The sequence below is a fragment of the Nomia melanderi genome, chromosome 2 (genome assembly GCF_051020985.1).
Source record: "Nomia melanderi isolate GNS246 chromosome 2, iyNomMela1, whole genome shotgun sequence".
Taxonomy (NCBI): Eukaryota; Metazoa; Arthropoda; class Insecta; order Hymenoptera; family Halictidae; genus Nomia; species Nomia melanderi.
In genome coordinates this window covers 21170846-21196060 of record NC_135000.1, presented here as the reverse complement: position 1 = coordinate 21196060, position 25215 = coordinate 21170846, and the positions used below count along the sequence as shown (strand labels likewise).

At 39.8% G+C, this 25215-nt stretch overlaps 1 protein-coding gene and 1 long non-coding RNA gene across 10 annotated transcripts in view; one reads left to right on the top strand and one right to left on the bottom strand.

Moving 5' to 3' along the window:
• Window positions 1-25215, bottom strand: part of KaiR1D (Kainate-type ionotropic glutamate receptor subunit 1D) — a 312990-nt gene that overhangs the window by 252694 nt on the left and 35081 nt on the right. The gene's annotated exons all lie outside the window — the stretch shown is intronic.
• On the top strand, window positions 3910-7482 carry LOC143176902 (uncharacterized). 3 transcript variants are annotated; one of them, XR_013001422.1, is made up of 3 exons: window positions 3910-4274; window positions 5201-5306; window positions 5366-7482. It is a non-coding gene; the product is annotated as an uncharacterized LOC143176902 (long non-coding RNA). The 3 variants fall into 3 exon arrangements; XR_013001424.1 differs by having other exon boundaries at window positions 3910-4343; window positions 5369-7482; XR_013001423.1 differs by having other exon boundaries at window positions 3910-4343.

Genomic DNA, 25215 nt, shown 5'->3' with positions numbered 1-25215 from the left:
AAGTTTAGTCACAGTTTCCTCGTTGAATGATTAACGCTACATAGCCTTCTTTAAAAATACATTTCGCGAAAGTTTCCTATTGATTTTAGCAACTTCACCCCGAAGCCTTTTACTTTTTCGACCAACTACGTCGTTTGTCGAGGTAGTTCTTTTATGATGTCTGCCACCTCTAACTTAATCCTACACGGCTGCTTACGTTCTTGGTGCTTCCATTTCCTTCGTGTACTTTTCATAAGCTTCAAAGGCGCTGAGTCTACAGGGCTCCATGTATTGTGAGTTTCTAGACGTCATCGTACATGCTGGCTCATTTATGTACCACCGGAAAATGGAATATATATTCGTGTGATCTATTCTACATAGGCGCAGAATACTACATTGTCTTCGACTGCAGTATCTTGCCGTTGAATCACAGAAAGTACAATTGAATTTACGTGACAGAATAATTCTTTTGCTGATCCTATGACGTTTCGAAAAATATTTCGTATTTACCACGGTTAGATTCATAATAGAAAAGAATTTCATTCATTTACGTAGATTGAATAACCGCCTCGTGGTCGCCATTTTATTCTTGGAAACGTGTAGATCTCTTATAATCGTGTTCATAACGATGAATTGAAGATATGAAATTATTTATTTCTAATTTTATTGAATCGAATGATTACTCAGAAGACCTATCTACTAAAGCAATGTATGTTACCTGACTTATAGATATAATGATTAAATTATTTTTCTCAAATACGTAGTTATGCTTTAATTTACAACAAAATAAAGGTCACGGTAATATAGACGAAGTTTTAGTTAATAATCTAGAATATGGAAAATGGTGGAATCTCCCCACGAAGCAATTATTATTCAATGATTTACGGTAATAGTTGTATGGACATTTCCTTGGAGGCACATTAAACGATCATGTTCATCAGATGCTCGTTTTGATATATTATGTTTCACGTTACACAATGGTCAAAGATACTATAAAACGCCTTGGAGTAAAGGTCAGACCGTAAACTGTCGACCGAGATAAATCTCGTTAAACTAGGTACGATCAACCTAGACTCTGGTATCATTGTATCAAAGATAAACGTCTTTGGAACAGAGAGCATTGACAAAGTATCGCTAGCAGGCAACTTGAGTGGAAGAAATACGATACAGTGTACGTATATATATATATATTGATCATAATCACATACCCGAAGACATTCCAATTAAACTTTCATATCTTGACGTCTAATTATCTTTAACCTTAATGACACTATAGATACATGAGCAATTTCTGAGCTACGAGATTATCTGTTGCAATGACTATTACTAATATAAACAGTTATTAATATAGATAACAACTCACATATTTAAGTATGACTAATAAAAAATTATAACAAGAAATGAAAATTACAAGATGCATCAATGCAGAAACAATAATAGAAAAATATTCTAACATCATATAAGATAACGCCATTTATAGATTTAATTTTGATACACTATTAAAATTATTCCATGAAATTATTAAATTGCGTTAATTCCAGAATTCGAACATTTCAACATAAACTATTTCTTTACCAGGAATATTTTCCCGTGCATAGAATAACGTTGTAAAGCCACTCCCACAAGCATCAGACACAAATAAATGAATTATTCATTTAAAAATTCATAACTTAACAATTCCCCGGCAGTAGCACTGGAAATTTTTACGCGTTGACATTAACACGACCCAGCACACAGAAACAAGTAAAACTCCAACGTAATTCTACAGCCACCGAAGCAGCGCGTTTAACAAACGCTGAGACCGATATGCGCTTAAACTAAATACACTGTTCCATTCCGCGGCATGAAAACATACCTAACCTAGAATATTTTCCGGAAAAATATGTAAGCTAAGTCGATCGCGTGTAAACGAGCGCTCGAAGTAATATTTATCGCTGCGTTGCGTTGCGGCTCGACCTGGATAACGCCGGAACGTGACGGTGCCGCGAGGAAAGCTAGCAAACGGAACAATATTTTCGTATAACCGTTTGTACTCGGTTAAATTTACTAACGGCGCCACTTATAAATATGACGTAAACACATAAACGCATTAAGTGTGCCAATTACGAATCCGTGGCCGGTTACGCGGCCGGCAATTTATCGTGCAATCTGTATGCGCTCTCGCGTCAATAAGCCCTCTTTTATGAGCTTGCTCTCGATCGAGCGTTTATCGAGGACCAGAATATATTGCTCCTGGCAATTAATGGGGTCGGCCGGTATTCGTTGAAAATTCAGTTTAAGGGTAAATACCGAACTTAGTATCCGCGAAACTTCGATATTCCGTTAATTTATTAACGTATCGAGGGGAGAGCTGAATCCAGCTGAATATGTAAATTGATAATTACGCCCGACAGCATTCCCGGAAATCCCTCTTCCGATCCTCCCGCTAGTTCCGGAGCCGTGGCTGGATATACGCGTTAAGACACAGGCACACCGGTGTCGGAGCTAGCAGTATTTACTGCCGAGGACAGAACCGTGCAGACGGTAATATGACTTTGCTACTCTTGTTCACCAAGAATATCGTTGACTGCTGGAGAACGCTTTGAACTTCTCGGTATACTTAACGAGTGTACGAATGAGAAAACTTTTCTCTTAATTAGACTCAGAACTTTTTTTTCACGGAAGACGCACTGTTGCTCGTTCTTTCTAAGGTCTTTAATCTTTTGGAATTACTAGCCCTACATCTTACGATCTGTTTTGACTTAAACGGTTTTACTTGTGTTATTTATTTTCCTCGCAAGTTTTTGGATAAGACAATTGTAAAAGACATTGAAGTATTACAGGTTCGATTATACTCATTTATGAAGATAAGAAAATTATGTTGGAAAATAATTTACGAAAACAGGTTCGGGACAGACTTGTACTTTTTATTCGAAGGGTTAACGGAAGACTCCATTGATTTTGTATTAACAACAAACAACATCTGATTTGATGTGAGTTAGAATTGGTAGTGTATATTCATACAACATCTGAAATCAGGAAGGAAAAAGAAACAAGACTTAGTAATAGCGGTAACTATTATTTGAGAAAATGCAGTCAGAAATGTCTTAAGGTCAACGATTTCAGGGATGACAATATCTGACGGGTCAGGCGATGGACGGAGAAAGATTTTAATATACTAGAGAGCAACATTCTTGTAGGCGTAAAAATGTATTAGAGAATTCATAGATGCTTTCTCTATTTTCCCGGTATACTCAGGAGAATTACCAGAGTGCAATAAAGATGTCCGTTGTGCTTGAATGGACGATGGGAATGGAATCGGTGCAACGGCTGAAACGGTTACTTTGTGCGAGAAATTCCAAATAAAACGCCAAGAAACAGGACAGAATATTGTTACAGTCGAGCGGCCGAATTGGGTACATGGTTCGTTACGGTGGAATTCGACAATAAGGAGCTTTCCGACTTATTTTCGAAATTTTCGCTATCCCATCTGGCAGTTTCTCACAATGGAATTATTATTTGCCGTTCATGGTCCAAGTGGCTTGAAAACATTTTCAAGCAGTGATTTCATTTTACCTTTACACGATCTTAATGTATAAAGTATTGCCAAAGGATAGTAAAACGTTAATTAATATAACAAAATTTATATTTTTTAATACAATATATACTCCATGATAAAATACATGTCAAAGGTTGTATAGTAAAAAATAATTATATTCCAAACAACAATATCAAAAGTACATTTCTTCTGCAATTCAATGGACTCTTCTTCTCGCACAAAACCAATTGCAAAAAAATAATAATTACAACCAACAATGTTCTCAACTTCTGCCTGAAATAAAGCAAACAAGGAAAGTCCTAAATAACCGCAGACAGCGTCGCGAGACCTCTGCCGTAGGTCAACGCCACTGCGTCACCTCCGGTTTCGCCCATAACGTTCTTCCGCGTCGATTCTGGCACGAGTACGCCGGTGCAGTTCGCGAACGGCAATCCGGGACGCGGGCGAACGCGCGAAATGGGACGAGCGGAAAAATCCGTGTCGGACAACTTCGCGTAACTCACTGCATCCGGCCAGGAATCCCATCAGACACGGCGCGCACAAAAAAAAAAAACAATGGAGCTTCTGCGAAGAAGAGTTTTATGCCCTCCGACTTCCGCGCGAAATTCATAGCACCTGTTCCCGTTCGATTGGAAGGTTCACCGTGCGATCGTCATTCATCGCGGGCGCGGGAGTCATTGTTCCGATCCGAAAAACCGTGGATACGAAAATTCTAGATATTTACTGCGAGGACGGCGTAATGGCGGATGAAATCGATGTAAGCTCGCCGAACAAAGAGGTGAATCGATGCGGGACGGTTGTATCGTTCGGTGTCGTCGAAATTTTGGTACGTATCCAAAATATTCGCGTTTCGTCCCTGTCTTCGGGCCAGGGTCGGCCGGTCCGCAGAAAATTGGCACGGTCGACGTCCCCGCGCGGTTGCAGGCGCGCTTCATCAACCGAATAAAGCGCGAACGTGTAAACCTCGGCCGTTGTACATCACACCTATCTCCGCCGCGGAATGCGCATCCATCGAGCCCGCGGAAAAGCGCTTCCGTCGCAGGCCGGGAACGTATGCGCGTGTCACGCGCGCGGCCAGTGACGCTCGTGCCAGCTCGCGATCCTCCGTGGCACGGCTTTGTTCGGTGAACTACGAAATCGCGGCAGGACGTTACAAAAGGAGAAAAAAAAACGAGGCAGAGAAGGAACATTCGGGAATAGAGTTGCTGAAAGTTCCGAATCCACAATAGTTACAAACTCCTCTCAAAATCGCTGCAGCCGTTGCTCGCGGACCGGCGATTAACGAACAATAGCTTTGTTGTTTTGGCACTCGCCGCGGGGAATCCGCGCCGGGTTTGGCTTCTCTTTCATGCGTCGAGCACCCTGCTGCACCTCGACTCGCCGTTCTTTCGTCTCTGCGAAAACGATCGAGCTGCGCTGGGCGTTCCAGATGAGGTGTTCGTTTAATGAAACGCATTTTAGGGGATTTTTTGACAGTAACTTGTTTGAGTTGTGGGGTTTGCGAAGGTCTGTTTGAATATTGTTTTGGGAATGGATAAATCGGTAGTAGGTTCTTCATCGAATTCTTATGTAAGAATTACAGATACCTATTCTCATCTGCCGACTTCGCATAATTTTATCGCACAAAAAACACAGAAGCTTCATTCGACAGAAATAAAGTCATTGTGAAATTCTCCTTCACAGATTTACTCGCAATGAAGCTGTTACGGCTGCATTGTGCGTCTGCGGAGCCATAAAACCCAGCAACTTCGACACCTTGCTATTGTTGAGACTAACGGAGACTTCTTAGGTAAGCGATGTTACCGATCTACCACCCTGTATTCATTCCTTTACCTTCCTCGGTTGCAGCAGCTGTGAATTCCCGTTGAATTCTTGGGTACAGAGAGAAAGAAGGAAGGGAGGCGCATCGGGGAAAATGGTAAATCCAGCCGATGAAGACGTTGGGCGTAACGGGTCACCAAGATTAATCTTAGTGGACCGCCACCTTGTTGGCTTTCGTGGTAGGCATGTAATCAGCAACGCTGAAAGGAAGGAAGTAACTGCGAGCTAGCCGCCGACGTAGCACACCGAGACAAAGCCCGCCGTTTTCGCCGACTGTTTGTCCTCCGTAGCAATTCGAGCGGGTTCTTTCTGCGCTGCGTGAACCTCTTGCCTTTCCCTTTGTTCGGGTTTACGTAGTAGTTGGATACGTTGGCCGCGAATGCACGCGACCCTCGAGAAAATAACGGAGCACGGTGTCTCGGGACGGCTGACGGAGATAAAGGCCGGGCCAGAGCGAATTTATAGTAAACTTGGGTAACATCGGACTTCCCTGTAATTATCAGGGATAAGTTTCTGCCCGTGGATTGATGGAAACTGAAATTCTATCTACGAAATTGGTGTACGAGCGGTGGAAGCAGCAACGAGCAGTAATTAGTAAGTTGTGAATTGTCGTGCTACGAAGGTTCATGGAAGGAAAGTAATTTCCTTATAGAATTTACGCGATTCTTTACTGAAAGAATGTTTTCTTATCGAAAAAATAATATGTTGAAGAATAATCCGGAGGTAACTAGAAATTTTATTAGTATACCTCCATTATAGACTTTCATTATAGGCTAATGAAACTAATATAATTACTACCGTTGCAAAAACTTGTAAAAATGTGTTTCAGTAAACTCTCATTTAGCCCCCCGCACTCGAGAGGTATATCACGTATCCAATACATCAAAATTATAAAGTCTTATACATGACATTAACATATAACACATCAATACATAAAACATCGTACTCAAACATGGTTGTTTCGTAATTTATACATGTTCTTCATTAGTTTCAAAGAATGTCGTCTACGCCGCAAGATCTTAGATATCTCTAGTGAGCAATTTTCGAGTGCAAAGAGCTATTCAATTTTCCTTTCAGAAGCGCTGTAGATCGTCTCACTTTGATACGGATCACGCGAAACCGGAAAAACCGAGTGCGCTATACAGTTTCGAAACTTGTCAGGAAACCGTCGCGAATAACCGACTCTTATCAGTATAAACGGACGCATCATTGAATCATGCCAAAGGTGGATCCGGCCTGTACAAAAATATCATCAATTATTCATGGGCAATTTTCTGAATTGCATGACGGGAATTACGGTGAGGCCAGTGGAGGCTGGATGCACGGTGAAAACCGCGAGGTTTTATTTATAACCGCTTTTCAGCAGTTAATTCGCGGCCACACGCGCTTGTCTGTCCGGAGTTGCCCTACCCCTTTATTTATCCCCCGTTCGACCCACCCCCTCGATCCCGGTTCTCATTGAATCCGGCTCGTACTTTATTCCGGTGAGATAGTGCGGCCGCTCGCCGCGTTCACGCTATCCGCGTCCGGCTGCGTGTACGTACGCAGACATTACCGGGGAAAAACGGAGCGGCCGACGGGACGCGTAATTTATACCACCATCTGCAATCGTTATCGGACCACTCCGCTTTTGTGTTACAGCTCGCTGAGTTTTTCCTCGTAGGAACCACCGCTCCTTAAGTGCGCAGGTATAAGTCACTCGCGACCCACGGTATTTTGCCGGAGATGCAAATCCTGATTTGTAATACGAGCGAAATTTATCGAAGATGTCATGTACATACACCGCCGGGCAAAATGTTTGTAATTGTTTGCCAAAGTACTGGATGAGTTATACTCGGTGGAAAATTTTCTGGCGACTCGAACACGTTGCGACGGGAAACATTGAGTGAATGTTTAGTTTTGAAAATGTTTAGAACGTGATTATTTGTGATTTTAAAATGTGAGTTTGGGTGGAGAATTTATTTTAGATACTGGTTCGTATACTTGTTTTGAGTGAATATTTACAGGGTTTTAATGGTTGGTGAATTGTTAGTTCTATTGTGTGACTATTAAACGGAAAATATGTATCGTGTAGGGTATTTTTAATTAAACGTTTTAACTTAGATTATTCTTCCACGCGTTGCACTTGTAATTGCTATTACACACAAAAGTTAATACTGCGCTATGTATATAAATGGTATTAAATAATAATTTTACCTGTAAAATTATTGAGAAAATCCTTCCCAAAGTATCAGCCTTTCCGAGCTAAATTAATATTAAAATATTTTATATAATAATTCTATATAAACAATCCCAGTAACCCACCAAATCTCACTGCCAAATAAAACCACTAACAGAGCAAATAAATCTATATGAAATTCCTGTTCCGGAAACCGCGAGAGCCCGCACGAATCTCCGACGTTTAACGATGAAACACATCCACTCGCAAAAAATGATTCTCGTTTCGATTAGCCGACGCGCGAGCAGCGCGCAGCATTGCCCCGAAATAGTCTCGAAATTTACTCAGCAAAACGGGTCTCGTCGCCTATGACCGGTCCGTGTGCCGGAACCTGCGAATAAAAATCCGTTTAATGAATGGAACTGGCGGAGTCAAGTTAAAACGAAATAGCCAGTGGGTAAACAGAGCCGCAGCGAACGGATTTCTTCGATAAGATGAAAACCGTGAAACGAGGGATCCGCACGGCGGAAGCAATTTCCGTGTGTTTACGTGGCTTCGTTACACAGGAGGAATTAATGCGGAAGTTTCCATACCGGGTAGATCTCGACGCGAACAAAAACGTGCTTGAAAAACGGGGGACGAAGGGCGGAACGGCGCACAGTGCGACAGCCTGTGGACAAAATCCTCCAATTCGACTATTCAGATAACGGAAATTAAAGGTCACCAATGTGTTTCTAAGTAGTCCCTGCTATATAAAATGATTTTCATTTCAAAACTACAAATTTTGTGCAAATCAGTTCCATTTCCCTATTTACATAGCGTTTGAATCGAAACTCAAGATATCCAGTATCATTGAAAAAATTTCATAAATATCCCAGTAACGCAGAAAATATATAACCAACATATGTTTAGCTCTGTACCTAACAAATTTTGTTTGAAGCATGTTACCCGTATCACTCGTACTTTGTAAGTTATTGAGTTTTGTCCAGAAAAGGGGCGTTTGACCGCACTGCGCGGAACGCCGAAATGTTTCACATATTTCGTCCAGCAGCGATTACTGTGCAGGCATAAATTTCGAGTTAGTTACATTGTTTACGTTAACCGCGGGTATACAGCCACGTGACCGTGTGTAATAACTGACGGCCGAATTATTCCATCCGCACGGAAAGAAACTGGATGTTTGAGGGCAAATACCGCGTTACTCGAGCAACGTCATAAATGAAAGTAAACACAATTCCATGGGAATAATCATCCGCAGAGAAACTGTAAATTAATTCTGAACACGCGAGCACGTGACCTCTGAACACAATCGTAAATATGGAGTCGTTTAATATGGAATGTCCGATTTTTCTTACTCGCGAATGTTCGTACTCCTGTAGTTGTTATTCCTTTGTTTTTCATGTAATCTCTGAACTTTTTTCAAGTGAGTTCTTCCGAACTGTGCATGATAACAATTTCTTGTGCAGTTTTTTGAAAGCACGAATACCGCCGACATTCGTGTAATTTTCTTGTATAAAGTCGAACTTGGAGGTAATGCTGCTGAAATCGCTCAAAGTATAAAGAAAGTAATGCTGTGAGTAAAAGAACAGTGCAGCGTTGATTTGAAAATCGTTTCGGCGATGTTTCTTTGCAAAACGAGCGGCATGGTAAACTCGAAACAGTAGATATAACGATGTCTTTAGAATTTATTCGTTTTAAGCATTCAGAACTTTTGGGAAAAGGAATATATTCGTTAAAAACACGTTGACAGAAGGGCATCGACTGGAGTAGAGCATATTTTGATTGGATAAACGTCTTTTGGAACATCAAATAAGGTTTCCATTTTGACGCAAGACCCGACATTTCATATTATACAGTATAATAACGCTCGCAGGTGTTTATTGTTAATCACGAGAATGAAGGATCCTTTTTAGCCATGGCAAGGCCAATTTTTCACGGTTCGCCTCCCCTGCGTCGTGGAAAGTTAAAACGGAAGCAATGTTCAGGAGGATAAATCTTCCGGAACTTGGTCCGACAACGATTGCGCATCTGTCACGTAAATTATCATCAGTGACTGGGCTGTGCAGTTTGAACGCGTGTGAGGGAAACGGGAGAACGTTGCCCGGTATCCGCCGTATCTTGAAATAAAGCTACGAGTGGCGTCGATAAATGTATGGTCGGACAAACTGAAGCAGAAACAGAACGTACTCCGCGAAACTCAAATCGGTGCGCACAAAGGACTCGGAAAATAAATTGCATCCGCGGACGCTTTGTTCTTCTATATTTTTATAGAGGAATAAACTGCGGCCGCTGTTCTTAAATAGCGTTCATTTATCTGGCCGCGTTTCAAACACATCGCGTATTAGATCGAGATTACTTGGAATCCTTTGTGTCTGGGAAATCTTCGTTGATGATTTCCACGAGGTTCAAATTTTAAGATGGCCGGAAGATTATAGAATGAGTGAGAAATTATAGCAAGATAATATTGAACAATTATACTAGTAGTTAAATACGACTGATTACTCTTTTCTTATTTTGTAATTATTAGTATAATAAAAGTGTTAAACATCCGAAATTATTAAAAAGTTAATAGTTTCTCTTGCATACTACGATGAATATAATTTCTCAATATTTATTAATTATGTCGAATTAAATACTCGATAGCTCTAGCGTTAAGTACAATGATTATGTGCTGATCGGCCGCAGTAGAATGTGACATCATAAGTCAGACAGAGCTGGCAGAAGATTTCTTAAGTGTGAGCATTATCAGGCACATTATATGACGTGCTATTCTTTTATAAGCAACAATTATAGGAATGTATCTGTTGCGTAAAAATACTTCATTCTCGTTTATGTAGAATAAAATGATATAATTCAACCGCAGTCAGGAAACAGTCGTCTAGATTGAATATGGCAGACAGTTATTTAATAATTTATGCTAAAAATGAAAGACTATGAATAAACATCGGGTCATTTAAATTACGCTGAATTAAGTGAACGTAGGTAACCGGGGTCAGACTAGGTAACAATATAACGAAAGGCAAATCAAGTAAGAACAGATTGTGCAAGATAGACAAGGTAAAAGGACGTCGTCTTATCTCAATGAAATTGGATGGGATTGTCTAAGCCACACGGCGTAGAATAAGATGGCTAGCAGCAGACAACGTAAAACAAGATTTTTTCATTCATACCAAGTGAAATAAGATTACCAAAACCAGACAACATAGGACGCGTTCAAACCAAGAGTCTCATGTTTGAGGCAAGTGAAATGGGGACAGAAAATATTTACATACCATATCTTTTTTTCGTTTAAAATAGATATAGAATATAATAGCAATAACTATTATTTGATGAAGTATTAGACAATTTTTCATCACAGTCAAACTGTATTAATATTGTTTTATTCGGGCCCTCCATGTTTATAAATTATATTTAATCACATAATGAACCTCTATCACTGAAATATTGTATTAATACTAATGAGAATCGACATTTGGAATCAAGTCAATATTATTGACATTTCGAAGCTATTCATTTATTTATTCAAATTGAGGACGTACGGTTGTCGAGTCTTAACTAATGATACTAATTGCTTTATCGCGTGACACTCGGTATTAAAATATTTGTTATATTCTGTACGTAACAACTATGTACAATCGAACTTTTCACTAACAATGATAAATTCTGGAATAACGCGATTACAATGCATTTTCATCCATTTATTCAGCTGTAACGGGTCACAGTGAATTCGCCGAAGGTTCTACAGAGTCAACAAAAGTTTCTCGCTGGCTGGTACTTCACGATCATCGCAGAAATAGACACACGTCTGTCACAGTGCTCGTATTGAAAAGGCATTTGACTGAGGTTTAAAGGATCCACGTTACTGTGAAATCGTTCTCTGTGCCTGTGGGATGGCAAAGACAGCCACGACGAAGACTAACGACCATAAATATTCGTTCTCTGTTACCAACAACATTTCGAATGGACGTCCATGTGTATAAAATACTTCAAATTACAAGAAATTGTTGTATTTATATGCATTACATAAATTTCACTTGAACAAATCTTTCGATAGACTTCCTTACTTCGAAACAAAATTTTGGTATTTCTTTTAATTGGTCACTCTAAGAATTATATAACACAATAAAATGTCAAAATGTATAGAAAATATGATGCATACATATGCAAATATATTCTGCAATTTTTTATGTGTACTTTTGATTTCTTATTCCAAAGAAATGGTAGAACATCATCTTGTTTTTCAAATTTCTGAATTTAGGTCTGTATTAATATTTCTATCAACATTACGTTCTTCTACTTTTCTCTGATTTTTTCTGATAAAGTAATTTAGTAAAAGCTACAGTGGAATATTGCCAGATAAATCGAAGACCTTCGTCACGTCCTTCTATAAATCGAAGATCACCTGAACTTTCATTTCCGTACTTCGTTCGAACAAGAGCGTCAGATTTTACGAGTAGTGCCGTCCGTGAGCCACTTTTACTAGAGCGTCGGCGTACAATCGCCCCATACTGTTGTGTTTGTCTATGCTTCAGGAATATATTGTGCACAATATATATTTATAAGCCCTATATACCAAATGCAGAATTATGTATCTGCATTTATCTATGGCACTGTATTTTATGCTGAATTGTTGCTTCAATTATTATTTATGCAAAACGAGCTATCCGATTGCCTGCATTTCATTCTACTTTACAAGTTATTCTGTCAGTATTTAGTCGTCATAAATCTACGTCATTCATACTTACTTGTATTTCTTCATACATACTTACATTATCATAAATTATATTAAGTTTACAAAACTATCCGAGTTGTAAATAATAAATTGGAATTACCTACTGCTAATTTAACTTTCTATGTAAGCAATTATATAGAATTACAAAGTCTACAGATCAATTAATTCTTATAATATCCTTGTAGTGTAATTACTTAATAATTACACAAGATATCTTTTTAACTATGTCCTTTAATCGTATTTATACTATTGCTTTACGAAACATATAGACAAATGTTTAAATACAATGGCTTTCTAATATCTGGGATGCAACTTCACAAACACAGACCATTATTGAGTGTCTGAATATCTTTCCGAATAATTGTTTGCTACTTCAGATGGCGTGTTTGACTCTTCGTCCCAGCTCTTTTAAAGCAAGAAGCCCAGAATAATGTAACCAGAGCAGCTTCCGCTGAAAGCAGCGGCAGAATTACCATCAAACAGTATTGAAAGTCCACGAAAACAGTAGTTAAGGGAGAGGTTTCAATAACGCCAACGAGTTCCCAGGGAAAATAAATCGAGGTACGCCGGGGAAAAGGGGATCCGCAATGAAAAGAAAAGAAAACCACTCTTTGGATATTTCTTCGCGAAGTGTTTTCGCCAATTTGGTCCTTTATTAAAAAGTTTTCGAACGCTGAGGAGGCAGAGGTCGGCTGAAAAATAACAGGAAACTATAGTAACTGCTCGATAGCACCAAAGGACCTCGCCATGTGCTGTGCTCAATCCGGAAATTTTCAAAACGTAAAAATATTTCTGTCATCTAGCATTCCCGTATGATCGATCGCAACACCGAGGACACTCGTCAATAGAAAAGCGGAAAGTTCCAAATCAAAATTTATAGCTATCGAATCGGAAGACCTCCACGTATAATCTTTCACTATTAGACAGTAAATGCTGGAAAATTTTATGACAAACTAATAGCATATTTGAAATTATAATAGTATTCATTCGATGCTTTTAGTAGATACCAAATGTTATAAATTTCAAATACCACAAATTTCAGTAAATACTATTTCTAGTACTCGAATATTTGCTCATTTACAGAGCATCAATTTTAACTCGAGCACTTAAATTATTCCCGTTATTATTGAAAGTAAGAAAAAATTGATTAAATAGGATGTAAATGATTTTGAACATATAGGAAATAATTCAGATGCTCAAGTAAAAAAACCTGTACACAAAACCGAGTATTTGCAAAATCCCTAATGAAATCGAATTCCAAACTACAAAAAACCAATCATTCCTATAACCGATCCATCCACTCTCCGCTCGACCGAAATAACCCATAACTCCCAATCTAATCAATGCGCCCGGTAAACCTTTTCCGCGTGAATATTCAAATGAATCGCATAAATTACGAATCCCAATGAAACCCCGTTGTTCCACTCCACCTTCAAATTCGGCTAACGTCTCTTTAATTTGAATTCATCTCGAATTCGAATCTGCTCATGGCTTATGCCATTCATTCGTTATGATTATCGGCGAACGGACGATCGAGCATTGACGAATAAGCGATCGTTCCGCCGTCGTTCCCCCGTGAACGGGATCTCCGGAATGGGAGAAAGAAATTCCTGCCGCGCGAGTAGGACAGTCGTCCCGGGGGATAAAACGTCGCCGATACCGTAGCCGACTCCTCGCGTCAGATACGAAAATCGGAAATCCTTTACGGGTCTCTTCGCTGAATAATTCACTGACGGTTAATGAACATTCCGGGGAAACTGAGCGACCCGATTCCAGCTCGTTCGACCCGGCTGAACCCATTCTTTCGTAAGCACCGGTGAAAAGGACTTGGACTCGTTATCGTGCTCGCCGGTTTCCTTTTTTATTCTGTCAGTTTCTTCGCGTCCCCGGCTCCTCCGCGGAGACTCCTTTCTCGTTGTTTACTCGAATCCTAACGATCGCTTTCAACTCGAAGCGGAGATTCCGATTCATCCGCGACGATAAGCCCGGATCCCTTTGTTGCAGGTACAGTTAATCAGCTCACCCCGAGATCCTAAGACGGTAAGCCGAATCTGTATCGAAGATCGCTACGAACGAATCGATTCGTGATCGCGCAATAATATTCACGTCTGAATAGTGCATTGATCTAACACGAGGAATCGATAGCGCGGATTCCTGGGGATTGCTGAACGCGGGGTAATAAGACGACACCTAATAATGGTCTTAGGATATTTAGTGAACTAATCGGGCGATAGTATGCGGATAGGTGTTTGTATTATCAACAGCAACAGAGTAGACTGCCGTGTAAACGTTTAGTAAAACTTATTTGTTGAAATGATGTGGAAGTAGTTCATCTAACTAATATTCCTCGAGTTTCATTAAATCGTTGTGGAATAATATAGCGAGTAATTCCTATCATTGATATATGTTACAGCTTGGTAAAATGTATAGTACAACTACGAAAAATATGAATTTGTAATTTACTAGAATGTTACACAAATTCCAGGCAGCTGGCTTTTGGCAACACATCGAAATTCGTAGTTTTTAATTTGAATCCGCGAACCCGAGCGAACCACCAATCAATATTATCGTGATTCCTCTCATCGAATATCTGATAACGCAACCTGTCAAAATCGAACCGCGAAACTAATGTCGCCGCGCGACATACGATTTCAATGGCGCCCGGGAATCGTTAGCGGTGAAAACTAGTAAAGATTTACGAACTCTTCTATCGGTCCCTGACCATTTTTTCCACTTACGCCTTAATGATCGCTCGCCGCGAGCTGAAGCTGAAAGCAGCATAAAAAACACGAATTTCCCGCGCTCCGCCTCTTCCGTCCCGCCTTTAACGTCGGCGAGATGAAAAAAAAAAAACGACGCGCGTTCGCGAAAGGGTCGAAATTATGGTCAGCGTGTATGACGCGTCTATTTATGATTCATATAAATCGCATTGCACCCAGCCAGCGGCATAGGTGGTTATACACGCGGCGGTCCATTATCTCGCTTGTAACGGGAGTACGGCTTCCGCGGAGGGTTATAAGCGGCGCGTCCGTGAGGATAAACCGTGCCGTGAATATTTATCTACGACTATTGCAAAATAAACACGCTGGCTCCGTTCAAACATGCAGATGATACGAAACGGCGGTCAGTATCGTAATTTCTGCTGTTTTTAAAATTCCCGCCGCGACACCGCGAACAAACGCGAACGGACCATTTTCGGCCGCCATTGCGGGTTTGATGTACGCTGCTTCGTATTTCGTTTATACACGGGAAATCACCGCTTTCTCCTTGGACGCGTAAATATATCGGTTTCCAAAATCCGAGTTCCGTTTTGTAATATTTTTGTCGGAATCATTGGGAATATCCGGTTATTCGATTAATCTTCGCACTTTGTTATTTTACGAGTATGGGATTAAGTATTGTAGGATTCTGTAACAATAGATATATCATAGTAACAACATTCGGGTAGTTTTGTAGTAACGATTTACATCTAGAATTTTTATCATGGAGAATATTTGCGTTTAATGTTGTATGAAACATTGTCTTACTAACGAGATAATTGATATCATTTTGAGCGTATGTATAGATTGCAAGATGATATTATTTGGAATAATAAAAAGAAAGATAGGTTTGCGACGCAATGGAATTTTAGAATTAAAGATTTGTAGAAAATAGAATGAGATGTTTATCGTGAATGGGAGAATGAATTGATTAACTTAGATGAGAGAACTGAGCAACCATTTTCTAGGTACGTAAGTACACAGTTACCTATATCTAATGGTGGATATGTAAAGCATCCTTAAATCAGATGTACAGAATAGCCTTAAGCAATTAGCCGAAATGAATGTTACAGTGGCGTGGCTTAGTTGTGAGCTTTGAAACGATGAAATTTTAGCGGTCTCCATTACGAGCGGTGCAGACAACGGGCCGGACAGGAATAACGTCGATATCCTGAATCTCGAAATTCATCGCCGCGAGCGTTGCGTCTAAACATCAAGTTTCCGTAACACGTAACCGTAAATGCTGGAACCGCTAGAATCCTGTTACATGGGAATGCGACAGCAGTTTACAACGTTTGACGCCCGCAAAATTGTAGCTCAGCCCTTAAACGGAACTTTCAGTTTCCACATCATAACCGACTACACCACAATTCCTATGAAAATATTCTAAAAACCATAAGGCATTCCCCTCCGCCTCTTTTTTTTATTAAAACGTGAAAAATAGAAGTTAGATGCAGGAACAGTGAGGCTTCACCCGAGGGATGATACATGATCGCAGCAACTTAAGCTTTCAACAACTCAGAATCTTGACCTGTAACCAAATAAACCATTCCCAGCTCCCTGCGACCCTAAAATAAATCCAACCAAAGGGGATCTAACATACCATGCTATATCGTGCGTATCGTCCCACAGAAACCGCAGTAAATCAACTACTAGTCTCGATTTCGTCTGCCTGACAGCCCCCTGAGTCATATTTGCTCAGGGTTTTGCCGTCGTTACTCTCTTTTACGTTATTTGTACAAGTTGACATATGAGTCTACATGTAACCTTCTTTCTTTGTTAGGAAGTTATGAGCACGTACATTACTGTAGAAGTACGAATGGCGAAAAATAATGGATTTCCCAGAAAATCCTATGATTCATTAAAAACTCACGGTGAAAATTACAACTTGAACCTAACAATCCAGACGTCTACCAATTCACACTCACCTCAGTTATAAATATTAAAATGCACCAATTAATTCTAATATAATCATGAAGTAAGTACTGGTTCCATAATATTTCAGATTCGAAGCATCATTGGTTAGTCAATTTCAAGATCTACCGGAAGCCCCAACATTTTCCTATATCCAAGCTTCAACATCAATGTGTATACACTTTAATACAGAATCCATCGAGTGTGATTTATCGAACGCAGCTGAATTATTCGTGAAATAATACATGTCTAATAATAGGAAACAGTCGGTGATTGCGGTCGAAGATAAATCAAAGTGAATACAATATCTGGCGCACCCTTTGATCATTGACAAGTGTACGGGAGCGGGTGAACTCGACGCTTTCCGCTATCTCTGGTAAACTTCCCTGTCAAACACGCGGCCGAGGAACCTAGGCAAGGTATTGTTCGAGCAGCCTGTGGCTGGAATCCGACGAACAACCGTCGCTGGAACGTACGAAATTTCACGTTGACAGATGGCTCATCGGTGAAGTCGCGTTAATAGCGAAAGCATGCGCGGCTACTTGAATGGATTCAGTCGCTTTGTCCCGTCCGGATAAACAGGGTCTCACCTCAGGAGGCGAGTGCCGTGTTTCCGGAACCAGATACCATTGTGCCGGTGCCGCTAAAATCGATGACAAAGATCAATGTTATTGATGACAGTGATTTACGAGCCACCTGGACTCCTTGCCTGGACGTGACTAATTCGTGTCCATCTTCCGGGGAAGCAATTATTCTTAACCCCTAAGACCTGCTCGATGTATGTCTTCACACATAACCTATACGACGAAATCAGATTCCGTTTACAGCTACGTATTTAACAGGTTGACTGCCACGGAGGTCACCGATAACTGGAGATTCTCTATTACTGAGAACGATTGGAATAAAAAAATTCTGCTGAATAAAAATATTTAGTGAAATAAGTAGCTAGATAGTCGTGTAATATGAATAATATTATATCGTATAATTAATTATTTCTAATACCATCTGATTCTGTTAAGAAGGAATAGGTTATTACTATACAAAACCAAATTTGCGTAGCGGTCACGTGTTAAACACTGAAGGACAGAATTAACTTTTAAACAATTGTATCTGGACTGTAATTTAGAGATATGTGAGTCTAATAAGCAATAATCTGATTTGTTAATACATTTGTCTGTTCATCGTTTAGTAGATACGAGTATATTCGGTTATGAGTCAATCCTATCAATGAAGAAGAAATTGAAACGATATGGTTTGTGAGTTGCTGGGAAGTTAAATAACGTAATTATTGCGTTGGATGTTGAAATATTATAACGGTATAAGTTTCATTGAAAATGTGTATCCATAAAACTGGGAATTCGTACGTGTCGAGTAGTAGCTTGATACCGAACCACCATTAGTCAACGGTGAATACTTCGAAGGAGATTTGGAGTTCTCCTTCACAAGTGAAATATTTGTTTACAGTTGTTCAGAAACGAGGATATAAGCGGCGTGGTTGGAAAAAGGTTTTCGATGGATTAGATGATCGTTTGCGAAAGTGTCAGCGATGAATCCCTGCCAAAAATGCAGTCGGTATCGAGGAAACGGATAAAGACGTGTGTGAATTTCTGGGGAATGTGTGTGCGGGCAAAAATGTGAATAGCTACGAAAATGATGATATACTCGGTCGAAAAAAGAACCTCGACTTATTTGTCGACGTCGACAGCGACGCGATATACGACTCGACGTTAACTGGAGATCTTCTGCGTTCATGCACAGCCGGAAATGCCGTAGTTATGAAGGTTTATATCGTTCGTCTCGAAAGATGTATATGAAAAGTTAGTTCGCGTGATGATAAAATGCTTGGAAATTGTCGTTCCGTGTAACGATGGCATGTTACTGAAAGGAACTTTTGATGGATATTGTCTGTACTAGATGAATTAATGGGGACATCCAACATTTAGGACACCTTGCTTGAAAAATACGTAACTCTTTCTGGATACTTTAATATAATTAACATTGCTACCGCCAAGATAGGTAGATAGTTCGTTGATATTTTTCGTAAGACTATAGATAAAAATTTGATAAACGAATGTCTGAAGTTCATCAATTCTGTGAGATTGTTGAAACAGACGAATATTCTAATATTTGATTTAAATATTGGAGTGTTAAGGATTTTAAGAACTGTTCACAATATAAAGTAGATTGCAGTAATGGAAAATACCGGAAACAGTTTAAGTGGGATAAAATTTTAATTAGGTTGGAAATGAAACACAGAGGATATCGCGGGGAGATATAGATGAAAAGAAGTAGAACGGTTTAGATAAACGGGTTTCAAGAGCTAATGAACCTGTTCGCGCGTTATACTTAAGTAACCGCGCATCGTGAAGAACTCGCGTGAAAAGTGAACACTTGAAGCGTAACAATGGCGTTTCGCCGGCATTTCGCGGGGATAGACCAAACAAAGTGAGGGCGAGAAGGAGTTAATTTAAGAAAGATGGAGGAGCAAGAAATGGGGAAGATGAAAAGCGCTGAGACGCGAGCGTCACGTCTGGAATACGCTCCGGCCTCATAATTTCATCACGTCCGAGAGCTTCCGCGACATACTTTCACTTCGAGTTGGCAAGTTCGAGGTGGAAAAAATTTAAAGGCGAGTTTCTTACTCTACTGCGCCGACACGGTTGTCTTTTCCTAAAAATGTTAGCAAACAATTGAAAGAAGAGATGGAGACATTCCTTTAGTAATATCTAAATAAAGAATTGTATAGTATCTGAATAATAAAATTATTGTTTAATTATATGAAAGACGACGATCATCAGCTAATGAGAAATTTACGAAATCGTGTCAAAGTTAATGTAATAGTATTCTAATTGATACAATTGGAATTTTTAATGCTAAAGCAGTCCACCGAAACAATATCGTCAGCAGAATAAAGAAATGGATCTAACGCACAACTAAGAGTGTAATATTTATGCTTACGAACTATTTCCCTATTACATCCTGACAGTCGTGTTACTTGACAACTAACGGGATTAACTAATGGCCATAACCATCATTTGTCAATGTCAATCTTACTGTCGAGCGCAACGAATGGGAATGTCTGATGGTATCATTTTCATGTACCGAACGGATGTGAGGATAATACTATTGGATTTTGACGCGTCCCATATCGGTCATAGATCCGTTCTGCATACGGTGAACGCGTCCTCGAACTTTTGCGGCTGATAGGCGTCTGATCGATGACTCGATCAATGGCCATTAACCACCTTAATCTCCTTCCAGTTCAAACTTTTTGTTCCGAACGGAGGCCACCGTGAACAATGGGCGTGCAAGTGGGATCAGCTTGACTTGATATTTGCATATCGATCTCGCGTCTACGAGAACCACGGAAAATTCTTAACTCTGTCGTTAATGAGTTTGATGTGGTTTTATGATAATATCTATTCAAATGTGCTTAACAGGTACAGCTTAGTTAAGGCGATAGTTGTTCAATAATTTTAAATTCTTGTTGCCATTTTATTATCGACCAGCGTCCATGATAAATTTCATGAAATAGAATCACATTAATTTCTATACTCAAACGATTCTAGGAATGCGTAATATAATTCTGTACGCGTTTTCTCTTAATATAATAAACGCGAATAAAGCGAAATTCCAACAATAGTCTCGATTTCTATTGCACACCTGTCCCCGATCAAATTATGCAGAATACTATCGTATTGCATGAAACACCCAAAACACCTGTATCCGCTTGAAACCACACAATCGAATTCCCCGTGATAAATCCTAGACGTTAATCGGGGGTTCTCTAATGAAACCTCATGTTTTTCATAATTACATAATTACGTTAGTAATATAAAATATATTTTCTATATCTTTTATGACAAATTCGACTATATAAAAAAAAAACGTCAGATCGTCTCAAGAAAAGCTACGTAACACGAATTATTTGCACAGCGGTATTTTCCGAAGTTCTCAAATTAAATTTAATTAATTGGAAATCGTCGATTGGTACGTTTAAATACTAACGAAATATTTCCGGTTTAATATTCAATGACTTGATTGAACCGTGCCAGTTAAAATTAATTAAAAGTATAGGTCTGCATCTTGCGGAATTGGAAAAGAAAGGCCACGTTTAAATTCAATGGACTGTATTGTGGAGTCGGGAATTTCAGACCTACGAAAAAGAACTAGGAAGGCGGAAAGGGTGCTGCGACACGGATAATTAACCTTCGAACAGCTAATAATGGATCATTTCTGACCTACCGTGAACGACAAAGTGAGGACATTCAATGTCGTTAGCAGTCATTATTCAGCACATCAGTGAAACAAAATAGCTTATGTAATCCATGCAGGTGTGTATTTACATGTACAACGTACTAGAAGGCTTCAGAATCACTTTGTAACATACATTCGGTAACTTCCATATTAGATATCTTTTTAACTACGTTCTTCAATGAAAAAGAACATAATCATTTAAACGAACTTAGCTGTCGCCCAGCTTCATAAAATTAAAATATGTAGTCCGTAAATTCAAATATTCAGCAATTTAAATGAATTAGAAAATAATATAATTCAACGTATAACTTAAAATATTAAACTTTCACGATAATCTACGTCGAAAAATACAATACCCTTATTTTCATTCAGAAATAATTAAAACGGAAAATAACACCCGCCATCGAAACTACAAAAATAAATTGAAAGTCAAAGGACGGAAAATCCAGATATCAAATTGCGTCACGTAGAAATGAACTAAAAAATAAATTTTCACACACGTCAAGCGTATTCCCTTTGAGCTTCCGGTGCAAAATTACATTTAGCGAATCAGAGATTCCCGTTGCGAAAAACTCGCCCCCCTCTAGAATTGATAGTCCCCCGCCTCGTTGGTACATCATCAGCGAATCAGGAAGATAGCAGGTTGTAGCCCCGTATAGAGGTACCTTTCTTTCCCAGTGGGTTACTGCGGCGCTTAAAATAAAGTCGGCAGATAAAACGGAATGGCCGAGCAAATTTTTCGCCGCTATTGACGACGCAGCGACTTTCCCCGCGAAGAGGCCACTAAGTGGTCGGAAACGGCCACTATATCAAGGAAAGATAAGCCGCTTAATTTCGAACAAGATTAGTCTGGACGTTCAATCTCCTATATCGTCTCCTCTTTGGCACGTAACGGCGCCAGTGTTCCTAGCCCGGGGTTAATCTCGGGATTAATCCGGAAACGAACCTTCCTAGTATCATTTTTCCGCGGTCGTTCATATTTCCAGTTTATATCACCGAGTTACGCCCGATTTCTCTCTATCGCCGCCCTCGAAATTTTTGCACTTTTTCCGGCCGCGCGAGAAATGAACGAAGCGTGACAAAAAAAAATTGTACACGCATCGAGCGCGGAGGGGAAGCCCGAAATTTTACAAAAAAGGTATCAAGCTTGACCAGCGTAAATCAAATATTATCGTTACGAATAAATACGCGAACATCCGCAACGGCGTACGCTGAGAATGCGAGAGTCGCTGGTGGAAATTAGCAGCGATCGGGGGTCGAAGGGGGAATCAGTAATGACTATGATACCGATTTTCCTTTTATACTATGCAATTTGATCCTTCGCACTTGAATAATTTCCGCGCAATTCCACGCCACCTTCGATAAGCCGATATCTGCATGGTTTGCTGAGTCCATAAATTAAGCACGAAGTTCGATTCCTGCTCTTTGGTAATCCCTTCATTGCCATACGAGAGACTAGGTCATTATAACTTTGAGGCGCATTTGCGCGTCCTAGTTGCACCATGGGAGAGGGGACGCCGTGTTCTCTGAGGAAGAGAACCGGCAACTGTCTGACGTTTCGTTACATTATTTACAATTGGAGCGTCAACTCTGTTGAAATAAAAATTGCAAGAGCGCAATGGTTGATAGAAGTTATAACTGTGTAACGGGGTCGAGTGCTTTTTATGGGAAACGAGGGGAAGAAACGAGAAATACAGAGGTGATTGTTTTAAGAATTATCGTGGTTATTTTAAATGATAGTAATAAGGGATGAATTCGTTTAAAAGGTAAGAACAGGATAGAAATTTGTATGCTTCTTTCAAAGACAAAGATCTTGTAATAAAATTTTCAAGAGACCATTACCGTTTTCGGTTTGTTACATAAAAAGTTTGTTAGATAAAAATAATCGAATGAAAGAAATCAACCTGCTTCGAATTAAAAGCCGATATTAGACAATCGTAAATCCACAAACTTACGACCCCCAGATTTCCGTCCAGAAAAACAAACGAGCTACTATTTGCGACCCTTTCGAGACCTCTTCACGGTCAAATAAATTTCTTACTTTCGAGCGGAGTCGACTCTACGTTACTATTGAATTCAAAGGGGTGTAATTTATCGCACTGATTTAACCTCCTCTTAAACGAGCAAAGAAAGGAAGGTAAACTTGTTTGAGTAAGAGGAAACATGGTAACCATTAAAGAGCTTCGGCACGGAAAAAATTCATTTGAATTGCAAATCACAGTTAAGGCATTATATAATGATTCTCCCCCTGTACAATTGCACTTCGGAGATTTCCATATAACAATAGTTTCGTACAACTAGTCCGATATTGAACAAAATAGTGTTTCTTACCAGAAAGATACACCTTTATCACAGCTATATACTATAATATACAAACAGATTTCCTCCAATCAAATACTATTTAAATATCTTTTCCGTACATACAAATTATTTTATGAAATCATTCCATAGAATTCGAATCCCACAAAAAATATTTCGTTCAGCAGCCAATCAGGGAAATCATAGGTCGAAATCATCTGCATATCGTCGAAACAAACATTTCCTTCCTCCGAATAGCAAAATATCGAGCGACCAACGTCTCTATCTGCATTTTCCTCCCGAACGTGGAACAATATTAACAGATCCGTCCGAGGCCGCACCGCGTATTTCCCTCGCGAGATTTCCAACGGCCCCTCCCCTCCCGCTGCTCGTTTTTAGCCGTGCCCGTGCCCATTGAAATGCGCAATTCAAAAGAGCACAACAAGCGAACCTCTTTACAGTGTTCGCTCGTCGCGTGTTACTTAACAACGCGGCCGCCCTTTCACCCGAACGGAACCCATGAAACTATCCCCGCGCGAAATCGCATTTCGCCGCGCGCCGCGGCCATAATACGTCGTCACGATAGTAAACTAGATTTTCCCTTCAAAAACAATCACGGGAACGTCAACCCCGTCGGCGGCGCGGAATAAAAAGAAGAAAAAAAACGAGAGATAGGATGACAAGGGAAGCGCAAGCGCGACGAGACTGCGAAAAGGCAGGGAGAAGAACGGTGAAACCGTGGAACGAGTCGCGGTGAAGAGCCTAGAAGCTATTTCGATAAATTCACGATAAACCATCGAGAGCTTTAGCCCGTTTCCCACCCCTGTACGTAATTTCCCGAAACTGCCGGCCGTATTTTCGTGGATGTCCTTATTCTTTTCCACGGGGCCTGCAAAGCAGACGTAAAACCGTCGCCGTCGGGTTATAGCTTAATAGGGCCGCTTTGTACTTGTCGCGCTGGCAGAGGGAAAAAAAGAGGGGGGGGGGGCGAATTGGTCCACTCGGGACGAAAGCGGTGACGAGCAAGAAAAAAAAATGAATGGATCGTCGGGGTTGATAGGCGGCTATCGTATCACGGCGCCGAGTAAACCTACGCAAACAGCGTTTGATCAGAGTAACGCGATAATGTTTATCCGCGAGAACGTGAGTGGTTTCGAGCATTTAAACTCGGGCGTTTCGTTGGAATTTTTGTTTATGTTGGAGTGTTTGAATATTGTTGCTTCTTTTGGAATCAACGTTGGAGAAAGTAGAATTCTTTAGTGTTTGAAATAGAGACGTTGTAAAATATAAACTGAAGAAACTAATGGTGGAGACTATATTCGTAAATTGTTTATCAGAGAAGACTGAAATCGAATATTTAATTTTATACTTTGAAATCAAGTCAATATGAATGTATCAATGATATCACTATATTTTAGAATATAGTGATAGTAGAAACAAATGTATCTTCACTCAACACTGGAGTTACAGACGTTCTTCTACACTTTATTCTATTGTTAAAAATTTAAACATTTAAATTTTCACATTTAAACATTGAAAATTAAAAATTTTAACCTATTGTTAATAAGTAATCTTCAGCTCTAACAAATAATTGCAATACCAAACTAAATACCTTCACACAGGGGAATAAAGCTTCACTCACTGCTTCCTATAACATTAGGTAAAAATGAACAACATATGAGTCGCTCACTGACCTAATCGATTAACTCCACTTTTCGAATTTGTTAAAATTTGATCGTTAAATCGTCTCATTGACTCT